This window comes from Arvicanthis niloticus, chromosome 22, assembly GCF_011762505.2.
Source record: "Arvicanthis niloticus isolate mArvNil1 chromosome 22, mArvNil1.pat.X, whole genome shotgun sequence".
Classification (NCBI taxonomy): domain Eukaryota; kingdom Metazoa; phylum Chordata; class Mammalia; order Rodentia; family Muridae; genus Arvicanthis; species Arvicanthis niloticus.
The window spans coordinates 8,770,601-8,786,339 of record NC_133429.1 but is presented as its reverse complement, the minus strand read 5'-3'; the positions used below and the strand labels follow the sequence as shown (position 1 = coordinate 8,786,339).

Sequence of the window (15,739 nt, the reverse complement as noted above, 5' to 3'; positions counted from 1 at the left end):
TGACAGGAGCTTCACAGTAGGTAACCACTGTATTTTTTTGTCCATTCCCAGAAATAGGCAGATTAAATCCACTGCATGGATATGTAAAGTCAAGGCTGTCACAAGTGGAGTAACTTGCCAAAGGTCATCCATTCATTGAACAATAAGGCTGATATCTAAACCCATCCTGGTAGACACACTGGGGTGGCAGCAGTTGCAGGGCTGGGGAACGTGGCTGGAGATGGCAGCCTTCTCTGGCTTTGTTTCATTCCTTGTTCTTTGTTCTAGAATCCATACCCCAACTTATTATATAGGTCAACCCAGTCAGATTATTGTGGGTTGTCCGTTTTACTATGTGAGATGGCTGCAGGAGATTAGAGTACCCTGAATCTGAAAAAAAAAACTCATATTCTACAGACCAGGCCCCTCACCTTATACCTGAGAAAATTCGGTATAGAGAAGTTGGGTTGTCGCATGCATGTTGAGAAGTTTGAGATGAACTTCATTTAATTATTCTTGTTTTCAGGCCTGTTTGTAGTTTGAAGACTAGAATAAACTCACAGAGTACATAATCTGTACTTGGCATTATGACAGGTGTGTGAGGCACAGTGTAGAGTATGCAGCCATAATGTGAGGCCAGGTCATTGTCCTTCAGTGGGCTCAGGACACAAGCCATATTTCCTGTGGGCTTTGCCTCTCACGTGAGCAGTCTTTCCTCATGGGTGGATTGAGACTGAGTCCCTGCACACGTGGCTGATATAAAGTCCATGCAACTACAGTAGCTCCAGTCACATATGCTTTTTGTTGTCTTTCAACAAAGCTGCTTGTTTCCTGAGTGTGGCTTCCAAAATGTTGAACAGAATTAATTACTGGTACTGTATAATTGGAAGGCAAGTGTCAATACCTTGTATGACATCTGAGATTTATAGCCAGACCTAAAACACATGAAATCAACATTAAAAAGTACAGACATGTGACCCCTTGCCCAGTCCACATGTTGTTAACAAAACATCATCCAGATATGCAAACTGTTATCATAGGAAAGCGACCGCCATTACTCTACGGGACTGGAGGACAGAGCTCACAGGACTGGGTAGAAGTAGAGAGCAGAGCCAGAAAATAGAGAGGCAGACAGAGCTGTCCAGCAGAGTAGTGTCCACCTTACATGCTCATACTCAAAGTGGGCAGAAACCTGGCAATAAATAGAAATCCATAGCCTTCAACCTTCCTTTTAGATCTCAGATTTCTTGGTTATTCTTCAGTAAGAATAAACAAAGGCATAGAAGGTACACTCATATTCTGTAGTCACAAGGCCATATTATGAAACACTATGAAGAGCTATATAGCCAAAAATACATGTGAAAAGAGTTTAGTCACCAAAAGCATACATTATGTATGGCTTTTGTGTATGTAACCTTCAACATCAATGTCTGTGCTGTTCAGAGACCAAGATACTGGCCCAGCCTAAAGGAAGTAGAAATCAAAATCTGCATGGGTTTGCGTGGGGCTGCGTACTGTTTTGTTTTCAAGGTAACTACAAGTTATGAGCTGGCGTGGCTGGGAGTGGCAAATTCCCAGGCATCCTTGCTTGCAGGGTTCATGTCTTCCCTGTGTATAAGCAGCCCCAACACTTGCATGCATTCTGAAAGTGTTTTAGACATTTCACAATCAAATGGTAGTACCTGGGGAAAACACCAGCCCAAGAGCTGTTATAGAACAGATGCTAAATAAATATTTGTGGTCGTCAGCATCTTGCTTGGTCAGCCTTAACTATGCCAGTCACTGAGAAACTTCAGAGAAGAACCAGGCCATCTTAGAGTTGCTGCGTCCTGCTAGACCCCTCTGACACTTACTCTCATGAATAAGCATTGCTTCCAAATCCCAAGTGGATAAAGAATAGGGCTGAAAACTACAAACACCTGAGTGGTGTTTCCTACCTTTGTGTGACATTGAGTTTGTTACCGGCACTCTGTGTGTTTAGTTTCCTTTAGTTGGAGGACTAACTGGGCTGACTTTGAGAGGACCCACTGAACCTGTACGATGCCCAGAACCAGGTGCTAACCTTCCTTTGAAAGACACTACAGGGCCATCTCATTTTCTCATGGTGGTAGTGCTTCTGGGTAACTTTCTCTTGGTTAAGGTTCATATAGCCTGACTTTAAGAAAACATGTGCGTCCTACCTTGGTGTCTCCTAGGTCCTGTTCCTGCTCAAGCACACTGCAGGAAGATGGCAGACTGAATACAGTTTTAAAGTATCAAGAGCTGAGTTAATTATGTCTACACTGAGGTTGCTCTATTTTGAAGGACAATACATAACACCAGGTTGTTCAGAGCACTGGAAATTTCATGAATGAATGTTCATCTCTCAGGTTTATTCATTTATCCATTCAACAAATATTTGAGGCATTCTTAACTGTGCTTAGTGGCATTCTGTCTGTAGAGCCAATATTCACTTTCATTTGAAGTTCAGACGTAGGTAAAAATATCCGCAAGAAACTGGAAACTGTAAATGAGTCTAAGAGCAGGTAGAGCGGCCAGTGAGGGGGAGTTAGGGAAGATATCATTAAAATGTTCCTGGAGCCAGATTTGTTAGGAATTTGTGGAAGGAAGATTGGATTCCATCCCAAGTTAGAAGTTTTAATCAAGGAGGCAGCATGGGTAGACTGACTGACTAACTTGCTTTCTAATAATTTCAGTCAGGATCTCATTGTGTAGTCCACGATAGTATCAATATCTCACAATTCTCCTGCCTCTACTTCTGAAGTGCTAAGATTACAGGGATGTGCTTTCATGCTTGACTGACTCTATGTCTCTTTCTCTGACTCTGTATCTCTCTGTCTTTGTCTCTGTCTCTGTCTCTCTCTCTCTCTCTCTCTCTCTCTCTGTGTGTGTGTGTGTGTGTGTGTGTGTGTGTGTGTGTCTTCATGACTTTGGGATATGTGTTGATAACTCGGTTCCATGATAAATGTACCAAACCGTTCCATCTATGATGACAGTATGGCTCCTGTCATCCTGCCATAGTCACAAACATCTCACCTTTAACACCTGGGAACCATAGATCTGATCTCTATCACATGGTGTGTCTCCACAAGAATGTCACATGCAGAGACGTGTCCCAGTCAGTAAAGTCTGTGCTATGCAAGCAGGAGAAAATGGGTTTGGATTCCTAGCAGAACCCTACCACCACCACAACCGCCATGAAAACCCCAATTAACAAAAAGCTTGGAGAAGCAGTATATGTCTGTAATCCCAGCAGTTGACAGGGGTTGGGGAGAGTCAGAGAGATCCCTGAAACTTACTCACCCATAAGTCTAGCTGAATTGGTGAACTCCAGGTGCTGTGAGAGACAATGTCTCTAACAAACAAACCAAACCATGAAGAGTGATATAGGAAGTAATGTAACAATCAACCTGTGGCCTGCACACTTGCACACAATCCCATGTGCACACTGACACCAACATCTGTACATACCTATGGCATCTATGTGCAGACACAGATAGTTTTGCATTGCCAGGACATGCGCTAAGGCTATGTAGAAGTTTGTGAGAAAATGTCAATCTATTTTTCCAGAGCAGCTGTGGTGGTTTTCAGTCAGTCAGAGATGCTTGAGTGTTCCAAGTGATCTCTCTCCTTGTCAGCACGTGCTAAGGACCGGCTAATTGTTTTGGCCATTCTAATAGCTGAGTGTTATCTCATCATGATTTGAATTCCTACAATTTGCTAGGTGTGCTGAATATCTTTTTATGTGTCTGTTTGCCGCCCTTATATATCATCTTGGGTAAAATATCGGTTCAAATCTGTGCCTTTTAGTTTTTTCTGTTTGTTTTCAATTGTGTTTATTTTCTTATTTTCCATATTTATATATTTTATTTGTGTATGTGAATGTGAGTGTGTGCCCACAGAGGCTAAAAAAGCATATCTTATCTCTTGTAGCTGGGTTATAGGTTACTTGTCTGACATGGGTGCTGGAAATCAAACATGGGCCCTCTGGAAGAACAGCAAGTGCTCTTAACCTCTGATTCATCTCTCCAGCCCTACCTGTCTGTCTGACACAAGGTCTCTCACTGAAACTAGAGCTAACAGATTAGGTGTAGCTAACATGTTGCAGATGTGTACTTAGATTTCTGATTTTCACATGGGTCCTGGGATCTGAACCTGGGTCTTTTTGCTTGTAGCAAGCACTTTGCAGACTGAGCCCAGCTTTTGGTATTCACTCCATCACTTGGGTGTGGTGGGTTGGGCTGAAGCTGCTTGTTTTCTAATGATAAACACTTCCCCCTAAAGCCTGGTTGCTCCCAGAGTGGAGAGAGTCCTTACATTGACCCAAGTGGGGCTATATGTTCTTACCCTTCATGTTATTATTGATAGGTAAATAAAGATGCCTACAGCCTATAGCTGGGCAAAATTGAAATAGGTAGGGTATGGGATTCCTGGGCTTGGGGTTGGAGAAGAACCACGAGGAGGGCGGAGAGGAAGGTAGAGAGAGGAGAAGATGCCATAGGGTAAGAACCTTAACATCATGGTCATAAGGGCTGATCAGTTGGCGTTCAGAGCAGCTTGGTGGAGCATAGTAAGTACAACCTCAGGTTATCAATAGGAAAGTAAAATCTATTAGCATAGAGGGTAGATATCTGCCCGGCTTTAGTGCTGATAAAGGCTTGTTATAAATTAAAGGTCGAGTGTGTCTTTTATCTGAGAATTACATAATCAAATGTTGAGTAGAAGCCCCAGATTGAGATTAAATATTTCAACATTTTGGCATCCAATGTGAGGCTCCAACCCATGACCCTGAGATTAAGAGTCTCACACAAAAGCAGGATAGAAGCCCATGATAGAGATTAAAATTGCAGTAACGCTGGGTTCCAGTGTTTTCTTGTATGCTGGCTATCAGTTTCACATCATTTTTTGCCACCCTATCTGCCAGAAAACACTTAAAGGTTTCTTTCAGCTCATAGTTTTTTTTATGGTTTCAGTCCATCATGTCAGTGGGAACATATGGAAGAGGCTACACATCACAGCAGACCAGAAAGCAAGAGCTAGGACAGAAGCAAGACTGGGTTTATCCTTTAAAGCCCACTCCTAGTAACCTACATTAGCTAACTAGGCCCCACTTCCTAAAGGTTACCCAGCTTCTTGAAATAGCAACACAGGTGGGAAATAAACATTTAAACCCAGAGCCTTCTGGGAAGTGTATTAATTAGGGTTCTCTAGAGGAACAGAACTGATAGAATGGATATATATTTATATATATATATATATTTGTTAGAGTGGCTTACATGGTATGTGCTAGGGAGCCCAGCAGTAGCTGTCCTCACACTGGAGAACCTGAGATCCATGTAGCTGCTCAGTTCATAAATGCTTCAGCAGTCCCACCCTGGTAATAAGGGTCTGGAGGATTCTTGGGGAGACATCGGTCTTTAGTCTACATCGGAAGCCCAAAGAAGCTGGAAATAAGGGATAGCAGTAGTGGCGGCCACAATAACAGAATCAATGAATATTGGAAGCACTGTGGATGAACTTGCTAGTGAAGGATGAAAACAAAAAACCAAAGTGCAAAACTTTCCCCTCTGATTTCCTTTTATGCGGACGGCCATTTCCTTTTATCTGGTGCTGTTCATATTTCCGGTGGGCATTCTTGCTTTAAATAGCCTGATCGCCACAACCCCTCACAGGTGTGCTGAGTAGTTTGTCTTTTAGTTGCTTTCAGATTCAGTAAAGTTGACCACTGAGATTAATTTAACCCTCACAGGGACATCGCAGATTCAAACTGGAGCAATGGACCTAAAGCCATGGCAGCAATTCATCAATCACCAGTTATTAGCACTGACTTGCCTTGGTGAAATGTTCCAAGCAGGAGGTCCACAGAATATCTCTTGTGCTTTCAGAGTCTAATGTGATAAGGGCTCCAGAAAAACACCTTCTGTTATGACAGAGGAGCTAGCTGCATGAGGTGGGTACAGAGCTTGGCACAGCACTGTACATGGTACCATTTGCAGCTTTCCCTGAAGTGCCTGACAGACTCAGCGCCTCCTTTTCACACATTACCCTTCCTACTCACTAAGGGTGCCAGAGCCATGCTTCACTGTGGTGTAGCTTCTGGTTTCCTACTCACTGTCTGTATGTGATTTTTTTTATGGGATCATCATTTTTTTTTTTTTTTGCTAAAAGCCTGGAGGTGAGCTAGAATTATTATCCCTGTCCTGTGATGGATAAACTGGAGTGCAGAAAGGTTAAGAGCTGGCCAAAAGTGGTAAGACCAAGAAGTAAAGGAGATGGGTGTTGATCCAGAAGGTTTTCCATGTATTGCACTGGCCTTGGCGGAACATCCTCAGAGGATGAGAAGAAAGAGGGGAGGACCACCAGCCATACCCCAGGCGAGTAAGGAAGTGGTTACTGAGGACTGTCACTGTTTTATATTATTTGTTAGTTCCCCCATGCAGAGACTATTTGAATAATAAAGGGACGACTTGAGGATCATACATTTTGAATTCACCTATCAGCAAGTTCAGATGCTAAGAGAAAGGATATGAGAAGAGCTTTAGTGATCAAGAAAATGAGACAACTTAAATCTCCCTCACATTATGCCCTCCCTTTTTCCCCTTGTGTGTCACTATTCCTGAGGAACTATGAAGAAATACCCATCTCAGATAGGGAAACAATGACAGACCAAAGTATATGGATAACATCAATGTCCAATGTAGTGAACCAGTGGATTTTATTGGAGTTACCTACATGAGCAGAAATGACTCCCAAGACAACTGTATCACCCAACGTGGGTAATGGTTCCTAAAAGCTGGAAACCAGGAGTGCACTACAAAATTAATTGACACCTCAGCAGGTTAGAAACTGTCTCTTTCAAGTAGTTCAGATGGTCTGAGCCTCTTCAGCTCTTACCTGCTCTGCTGGTCTCTGCATCTTCCAGCTTGGCTGACCTCTGTTTCATTTCTGCTAGGCTTCTTGGCTTGTCTGAGTATCTCAGCAGTCCTTACTGCTTATCTGTGTATGAGGAGAGAGGGTAAGGTAATCTGGTCAATTTTAGGGACTTCCTGAAAATTCTGAGTTGCTTGCTTCCTGTGCTTAACAAGCTTTTTATAGAAAAGAATGTTCCATCTCCATTTAGAGTATTTTATGCCTTAATGAACTTGCCTCCAAGATGGATGTTTATATCTAGGAAAAAATAACTATGCAGCACCGTTTCATAACACCAAGGTTTCACTATTTCCTCTCCCTTAAGATTTTTCTTCCCTCTTCCCATCAATGGTCCTTTTCTTATTTTCTGGATTATACAGGTATTCTAGTTTAAATTCACAAATCTAAGGATTCACTGCCAACATCCATAAATGAGCAAGAATATTTAACGTTTGTCTTTCTTGATCTGAGTTAAATTAGTCAGTATAATGTTTTCCAGTTTCATTCATTTGTCTTAAAATTTCATTTTCCTGTATAGATGAATAAAATTTCATTATGTATATGCACCATATTTTCTTGAACCATTCATTAGTTGTTGGACACCTCAGCTATTTTTATGTTCTATTTGTTGTGAATTAAATCACCTATGAACATGGATGAGCATGTGTCTCTACAAGAGGAAATAAATTTGTTTAGTTGTATGCCCAGATATGATATAGCTGGGTCACATAGTAATTCTGTTTTTAGTTTTTGTGAGGAACTGTCTGTCACACTGATTCCACAGTCACTATACTGACGTACACTCTGTTCCCACCAACAGTGCCTGACAGAAGAGTATACTTCTCCCTAGAATTTTGTTTTCATAATCTTAGCCATTCTGGCTCAAGTAAGATAAAATTGCTAAGTACTTTCAATCTACATTTCCCTGATGACTAAAGATGAGCATTCTTAAAACTTTGTCTGAACTATTTGTATTTCTGCTGCAGGTACTAGGTAAACCTATTACTATTATTTTGCAAAGTGGACATTGGAACCAACTGCCATTTAAATTTGTAATTCTGTCCCTATAGACTAGAGTGGTTGTCAGATCTCAACAGATAAGGGCTTTTTGTTGTTGTTGTTGTTGTTTGGTTATTTGGTTGGTTGGTTGGTTGGTTGGTTGGTTTTGGATGGTCAATGGTGGCTGACACAGAAACTCACAACTGCTCAAAGTGAAAGGAATAAGTATCTGTTTGGTGCTTGACTATAAATGGGACATCAGCATCACTCCTGCATGTGTGTGTGACACACACACATGCGCACGCGCACACACACACACATGCGTGCACACGCGCGCGCGCGCACACACACACAGACACACTGCTTAGGCACCATTGTGGAAGAAGAAACTGAAAGACTGTTCCTAGCTTCCTAATAAGGCTAGAGGGTCAAGCAGCTCCTCCTCTGGCCCCCAGGGGGCACTGTTTCAGAGGAAGGAAGGAGGAGCAAGTGGTAGCTGAACAAAACTGAAGAACTTAGACACTGGGATCCCAGCAGCCTGGCTGAGCTATGAGGTGACTTGTGTTTCCTTGGTTAAATTACAAGTCTTGCTGAGATGTGGCTGCCTCTAGATAAAACTCAGGCCGGAAGAACCTTTTCCATTCGATCGCTAGGAATTCATGGGAATTGCTAAGGGCTTTTTATGTAATGGGACAAATGTAATTTGAGTAAATGTTATTACTAATATAACATGACAAGTTTTATTAGAAATCAAAATAAGCAAAGGCAGAGAAATTCTAACCTCTTTTCTGTGCGTGGCTCTGGCAGTTGGGACTAAGAAAGACTCGCATGAAGTCTTCATGGGGGCCTTTCATTTGCTGGTAGAAAAGAAACTAAAAGGTTAATAAGATAATTTGCCCAAAGGGTGGAGCAGAAAGGGACAGAGCTTATAATCAGGAGCTAAACCACCTGTCTTGGCCAAACCTGATGGCTGTGGCCTCTAGGCAAGAAGTTCTTTCTCTCTGGGCTCAGTTTCTTTCATCTGTAAAGCAAGGATAATAAATTATTGTAGAAGACGGACAAATTGTCTCTGTCCGTGGTGTGAGCTTTCACAGTGGTCAGATATCAGATAACCTGCACATCAGATATTTACATTACTACTCATAACAGTAACAAAATTACAGTTGTGAGGTATTGATGAGGTCAATGCAACATGAGAAACTGCCTTAGGCAGGTTGATCACTGCCCTCTGTCATCTCTGGGTCATTTGCTGGGGCCCTATACTATCAAAAGGACAGACTATCACAGAAAAACAGTTTCTAAGGCATGCAATGCACACAGCCACTTGCTCGTCCTCTTCCCGTGGTTTAACCTGAGACTGTTTCACTTTATGAAGAGACTATAAAACTCCTTTAATAGAGTACTTCAATTTTTGAACGTTTTTTTTTTTTCCAAGCTAGCAGTGTGTCCTTTTCCATGATGCTGGGCTGCTGCAGCCAGTGGTCCAGGCAATCTTTTGATCACAGAGGAAGCATCCAATACCCTGCAGTGCGCAGCATAGCTGAGCTATGGTGTGCAGTCGGTTAGGCTTCTCTCCTGCATTTTCACCTTCAGATATTTTCAACTCATGCTGTAGCAGTAGATTGCAGCTGCATGATAGATCACAAGCATTTGGTTGTGAACTTGAGACACTCTGAGGGATAAATGGACCCTGAACGAGAGAACATCTTAACAGAAGAGCAGAGATGTCCAGAGAACTGAGAACACAGAGGAAAAGGGCTGAGTTCATCAGACAGCAAGTAGGTAGGAAACTAATAGAAAACTAATCAGTAAGAGTTTATCAGGGAAATTCCTGTTGTGTTGTGGGATGGATCCTAAAGAATCAGTGTTGTCTGGAGCAGTTAACTCATGTACTTCCTGGTGGCCACTGAGACACAGGCAAAGGGGTGCTTTGCTTTTAGGCAAGCAAAGAATGGAGAGCTCTTCCTTTGATCTTTCTTAACTTCAGCTCATAGCAGTCTTAGTGCCAGTGTTGCATATTCTATTCCCCTGCAACTTTTAGGACTGATGGGTTTGTTACTCAAGAAAGACTTGCAACGGGACCTCGCACTGTCTAACCATTAGCTGCTGCTGCTGTTTTCCTTGTCACTGCCGTCATCCTTCTCATGAGGATGAGGAGCCTGTGGCACTAAGCACCCCAGTTCTACTTCATATCACACACACACACACACACACACACACACACACACACACACACTGCTCACCCCACATGTCTCCTTTTCAGTAGCAGAAAGGCAGCCAGCCTGCAAGATGGGAGTGTGTCCCTGAAGTTGCAGCTGACTGGACCATTCTTGATCCAGTTCCCAGACCTGGGCTTTCCGAGGTGAAGGACAATGCAGGGCTGAGAGAATGCTGCTTCTTAGACAGATGTTACCGATGAGCACTCTCTGAGCTCTCTGCACCAGAAAAGGAGATGAGTAGGCAGAGCAGCCCACCAGGGTGTCTCAGTGGTTGAAAGTCTCCACCCTGAAGGTAGAGGAGAGCAGCTCAACAACAAATGTCCTGGCACATGACATCCTGCAAGTGACTAAGCCCCCTGAGCCTCAGTTTATTCATCTGTAAATGAGGTCAGTGATCATATTTGTCCAAAGGGATTGGGTGAGGATTAAAGAGAGGGGTGCTTGTCTTTGGATCATAATCAGCCACATGCTGGGATGCTATTTGGTGATTCAGAGATGATGCTGTCTTTGGGGGGGAAAGTGAGGTAAGGAGCAGGTACTCAGAACATCCTTGTGTACTAGCTGGTGTAGTTTCAAAGGCACATAAACACATTAGCTGAGGACTCAGGGGACCTGTGCTCCAGTCTAGCCTGTGCTTCTACTGAGCTTAGTGACCTTGAACAAGTCAGTCTGCCAAGTCTTCTCACTTTTGTCAGTTTTCTGCGGTTGTAGAAGAAATCCTCTAACTGGATCATCTGTAAAGAAGAGAGATTTGTGTAGTTCGCTGTACAGGAGATAAGAAAGTTCAAGCTCAGATTGTTACACAGAGTGAGATCCTCACTTTACATCGCAACATGGTGGATACCAACACATATCAGAAGTACTCAGGAGAGTGGACTATAAGCACCTGAACACAAGGTGGACACAAGGGCTGACCTGTAGCCGCCTGCTCTTTCCACAGGTAACTCAGTCTTGCATGAGTGAGGACCCACTTATTCCTGAGGGACACCGTTAATCCATGAGGATTTTGCCCACTGACATAAACACATTCCGTTAGGCTCTACCAACCACACTGCCCAGTGAGGAATTACCCTTCACCACAAGTTTTGGTGGTAAGAGACCATGCTCAAACCATGACACATCCCATCAGGAAAACAGCATGCTGGAGTAGGAGTGCCAGAGTGTGGGGTTCTGCACAGACATCTCCTCCCGTGCCCTCCCCCAACCAGACACAGATAGCTTACAACCACCCACAAACCTAAACTCCTCCAACAGAATTCTACCCTGTGTTCATTATGTGTGGGCTCACTCTGTGTGCCAGATCCTGGGCAAGGCGGTGAGACAGAGATCTCTGGGTGTTTTTCTTTTCTGGGAGGGCCTAAAGGAAATAGCCTGTAGTTGCATTGTTATGGGAGCAGTGGGTCTGGAGCAACAGTACAGGCAAGGATCAGAGTGGTTAGAGGACTCCCAGAAAGTGGTTATAGAGGTGGGACGTGTGTAGCAAGGAGGGAGTTAGGGAAGAGATTTTCAGGGAAAATGGCTAGTACAGAAGCCTGAGGGCAGGTGACAGTAAGGTTAAACACCTACTCTCCTAATGAGAAGTGTTTATGGCATCCGGACATTTGTGTCATTGTGATCAATTGCCTCACAGAAACTAGAGAGGGAAGAGTTTACCCATGGTTTCAGAGCCTTTATTTCATCACCATGGAGAAGACAGGGTGGAACCCAGTAGCTTACATCATTGTAGCCAGGAAACAGAGCAAAAGAAAGAATCCCAGGACATGACACAGTCCCCAAGGATTTATCCCCTTATGGTAGATATGCACCAGACAGGCATGTCCTCCAGAACTTCAAGATAATGTCATCAGCCAGAGATCAAACATGCAGTATCTAATCTTATGAAGGACTTCGAACTAGGGAATGAAGTTTCATTTATTGGAAATACAAAAACAGGCAGTTTTGGAGTGAAAAATGACTAGTCACGGTCCTAGTCTTGTTATCTCCAAAGGTGCAAAAGGATCTTGAGTTCCAAAGTGCACTTGACGGGGCATGGAAAGGGTCAAATGGGGTAACTGATAATGGGGGACTTAGACTGTCAGTTGGGGAGTCACAGAAGCCAACAAAGAATCTAATCTGCAAGGGACTCTGACTATGGGGTTTAAAGAAGCAAATAAATCAGTCTGTTTTAGGTTAGAGGTGACTGCATGTGGGGGAGGCAGAGAAAAGCATTCAGATCCTCAAACTGCCAGTCCATGTGACTGAATAGGGTCATTACTGAGGTGGAGAAAGACAAGAGGGGTGTGGCAGGGCATGAGGAGATGCATTTAGACCTGTTTACTGGGATGCCTTTTACCCTTGCCGTGTCTGCTTTCCCAAGCGTACTTGCCAACTTCCTCATTAGGCTAGCACCTGGCTTCTAGGAGCATCGCCAATTGGTCATTTGCCCTGCCCTAAGCAGGGGGCTTCTGGCCAGTAACTGAAGGTATAGGAGGATTGAAGGCCAAGGAGGCACAGTCTGGTTCATCAGCTATGTTCTCTGTGAGTGTGCCTCCATCTGTCTTTCTGTCTATGTTTTTGCCATTCCATGTGTATCTCTTACTGCCTATGTCTATGTTATTATGTCTCTGTCTCTCTGTTTCTATTTCTGTCTCTCTCCCCCTCCATATCTACCTATTACCTAGATGGATGGATAGATAGATAGATAGATAGATAGATAGATAGATAGATAGATAGGCAGACAGACAGACAGACAGACACATAGATGAGACACAGATATAGCTTCTCTGTGAGTGTTGAGATAGACAAATACAGACAGAAAGACATCTACATGGGCCCCACACTATATGTATGTATGTCCCTTGGCAGAAGAATCATACGTATTTTCCAGATGACTGGTATTTTCTCATCATTATATTCTTTTCATTCTCAGGGACATTACTAGAAATCAGGTCCCTTTGTCTTTAAGAAGAATGCTACTTTTTTACTTATTCAGCAGGCTGGAAGGTTCTACCTGGTTTCCAAATTCTGACAGTACAGGCATCTCATTGACTCTTCTCTGCCTGCTGCTATCTCCAGTTCAGCAAGTCCACATGATGTAACAAATCAATGACCAGAGACAATACAGTCACGCAGCTTGCCGGGCTCTGGCTCATTAATTCAATACACCAATCTTCTAACTCTACAACTCAAATGTAGAACTCGCAGCTCTGGTGGCCACAATCCTGACCATCTAGCAGCCCCACTTCCTCATAGCACTCGTATTTGATCCCTGGTAGACCTGAGGCCACGGTCTGTGGGCATTCTAGCACACTATGGTACCCTAGTCCCCTTGGAATCTGGCTTCTCAGGTGTTCAAGTGGAGTATGGTCATTTACACAGAGGCCCCATCCCTTTACTCTGTACCTCACAGGGTTGCTTCACCTCTGTTTTCTCTTTCTAGCATGTCCTTCCCTATGCTTCCACCACTTTGTCTGGGAATTTATTCTGTTCATGCTCTCTGGGCTTACTGCCTCCTCTGGAAAGATTCTGGTGCTATTCACCAGTTACCAATTAGGCCTAAAGCTGCTTGTTACGTGTCCTGTGCACACACTCATCATTGTGGATTTGAGAACAAGGTCCTGGGCTTGGTTCTGAGCACTAAGGTACCAAGACAGTCATCCCCTATTAGTTTCTTTTGTTGCTGACAAAAAGCAATTCAAGGAACAGAGGGTTTACATCGACTCACAGTGTGGGTGTACAAACCATCCCAGCAAAGACGGCAGGCAGCAGGAGTATAAGGTGGCTGGTCACATCTGCAGTCAGGAAGCAGCCAGAGATGGAGGCTGGTGCTCAGCTCATTCTCCTTTTTTATTCAGTCCAGGAGCCCTGTCCAGGGAAGAGTACCACCTATGTTTAAAGTGGGCCTTCCCACCTCATTAAACTCAATCTAGAGAGACTCTGGAAGAGGCTTGTTTCCAGATTATTTTAAAGCCCATAAAGTTGAGAAGGTTAACTATCAGAGTTATCGACCTGTGAAAGAATCATCTGTGTTGTTTTGTTTTGTTTTCTTTACAGTGATTCAGAAATGATTCTTTCAATGCTGAGCTGAGGCAGTGAGTTTCAATTTCCAGATGGCAGGTACCTGTCACATGAAAGACCAGCATCTCTCTCTCTCTCTCTCTCTCTCTCTCTCTCTCTCTCTCTCTCTCTCTCTCTCTCTCTCTCTCTCTCCCTCTCCCTCTCCCTCTCCCTCTCCCTCTCCCTGTCTCTCTCTCTCTCTCTCTCTCTCTCTCTCTCTCTCTCTCTCTCTCTCTCTCTCTCTCTCTCTCTCTTGTGGAGCTGACCACTTTGGCATCCCATAGATAGCCTCTGGGAGACAGACAGTGGTCTGGAGAAGTAGAGTCTCAAATCAGAAGTGTAAACTGCAATGAATCCTTTGTAAAGTGTCATGGTTCACCTTCATCATCTTCACCTCAATTGGTTTTAGAATAACTCAGGAAACATACCTTGAGTTATACTATGAAGACATTTCTAGAGAGGTTTCACAGAAGAGAGTAGACCCACCCTGAATGGAAAACACCATTTGGTGGGTTGAGTAAAACAAGGGAGTGAACCAGGCACCAGTAGCCATCCTTCACTGATTTCTTACTGGGATGCAGTGTGGCCAGCCAGCACATACTCCAGCTTCCAAGCTTTCCACACCATGGGGATCTTAGACATGACCTTCAGATGAGGAAATCTGGATAAGTCAGAGGCAAACTGACATGATGAGTGGATAACTTCAAGCATGGACCCAGTCCTGGATGTTACTGCCCAGAGGGCTCTGCAAATTCTTTGTATAAAAACGCCCTGTGGTTATTTTGCAGACAGCTCAGTCATATTAGCCATACAATCTTCAGAGGATTTAGTAAATACCTCAGTTTATTAAATGCTAATGTTTATGTCCATGAGCTTAGTTTGGGGATTGTTTGGGCCACATCTGTATTTGAATATATTTCTGTCAGGGGTGGGGGTGGTGATTATAAGCAAATGAAAGAATTTCATTTGACTGGTCCTCTTAGTTTTCCAACACCCTTGGCTGTTCTTCAAGAGGAGGAAACTGGTGCAGAAGGCCAAAGATAATATTTTCAAAGCTAAAAATCTGGTACCTTGTAGTTCCTACTGCCCTGCTTTAAGCTCCAGGCGGACCATGCTACCAGCCCTGCCCAGGATCCCTCAGATCAGTGGATGAAACACACACATACATTAATTTATTTTGAATGTGCTTTAACTCGATGTCCGGGTTCTTTGAAGCCTCTCTCAGCTATCACGCCCTTCTATTCACTCCCAGCTCAATACCTGTAATTCTGCCCTTTCCTTAGTTGCCCAGTTATCTTCTCCTTGTTCAGCCACTTAAATCAGCCCTCAGTTTAATTATGTTTCAGATCCCCCACCTGCTACCCCAGGCCCAGTCAGGGAAGTGGCCAATGGCCACTCCACCCTAGATCTCACATGGCTGGTGGCTCTTACTCCCTCACATCTGCTAGCCTGCCTGCAGGAAAACTGGAAGTCCTGCCTAGTTCACCCAGCTTATTGGCCACTAGCATCTTTATTGATTGATTAGGAACCAAATCTTCAGTGTTCACATGCAGATTCCCAATGAAAGCATTAGAACCACCCCCTACAAAAATCTTCTT

General features: G+C 43.7%; 1 protein-coding gene across 4 annotated transcripts in view; it reads left to right on the top strand.

Annotated features, from left to right (window-relative positions):
* Syn3 (synapsin III) overlaps window positions 1–15,739 on the top strand; it is a 426,170-nt gene that overhangs the window by 7,473 nt on the left and 402,958 nt on the right. The window lies entirely within an intron of this gene.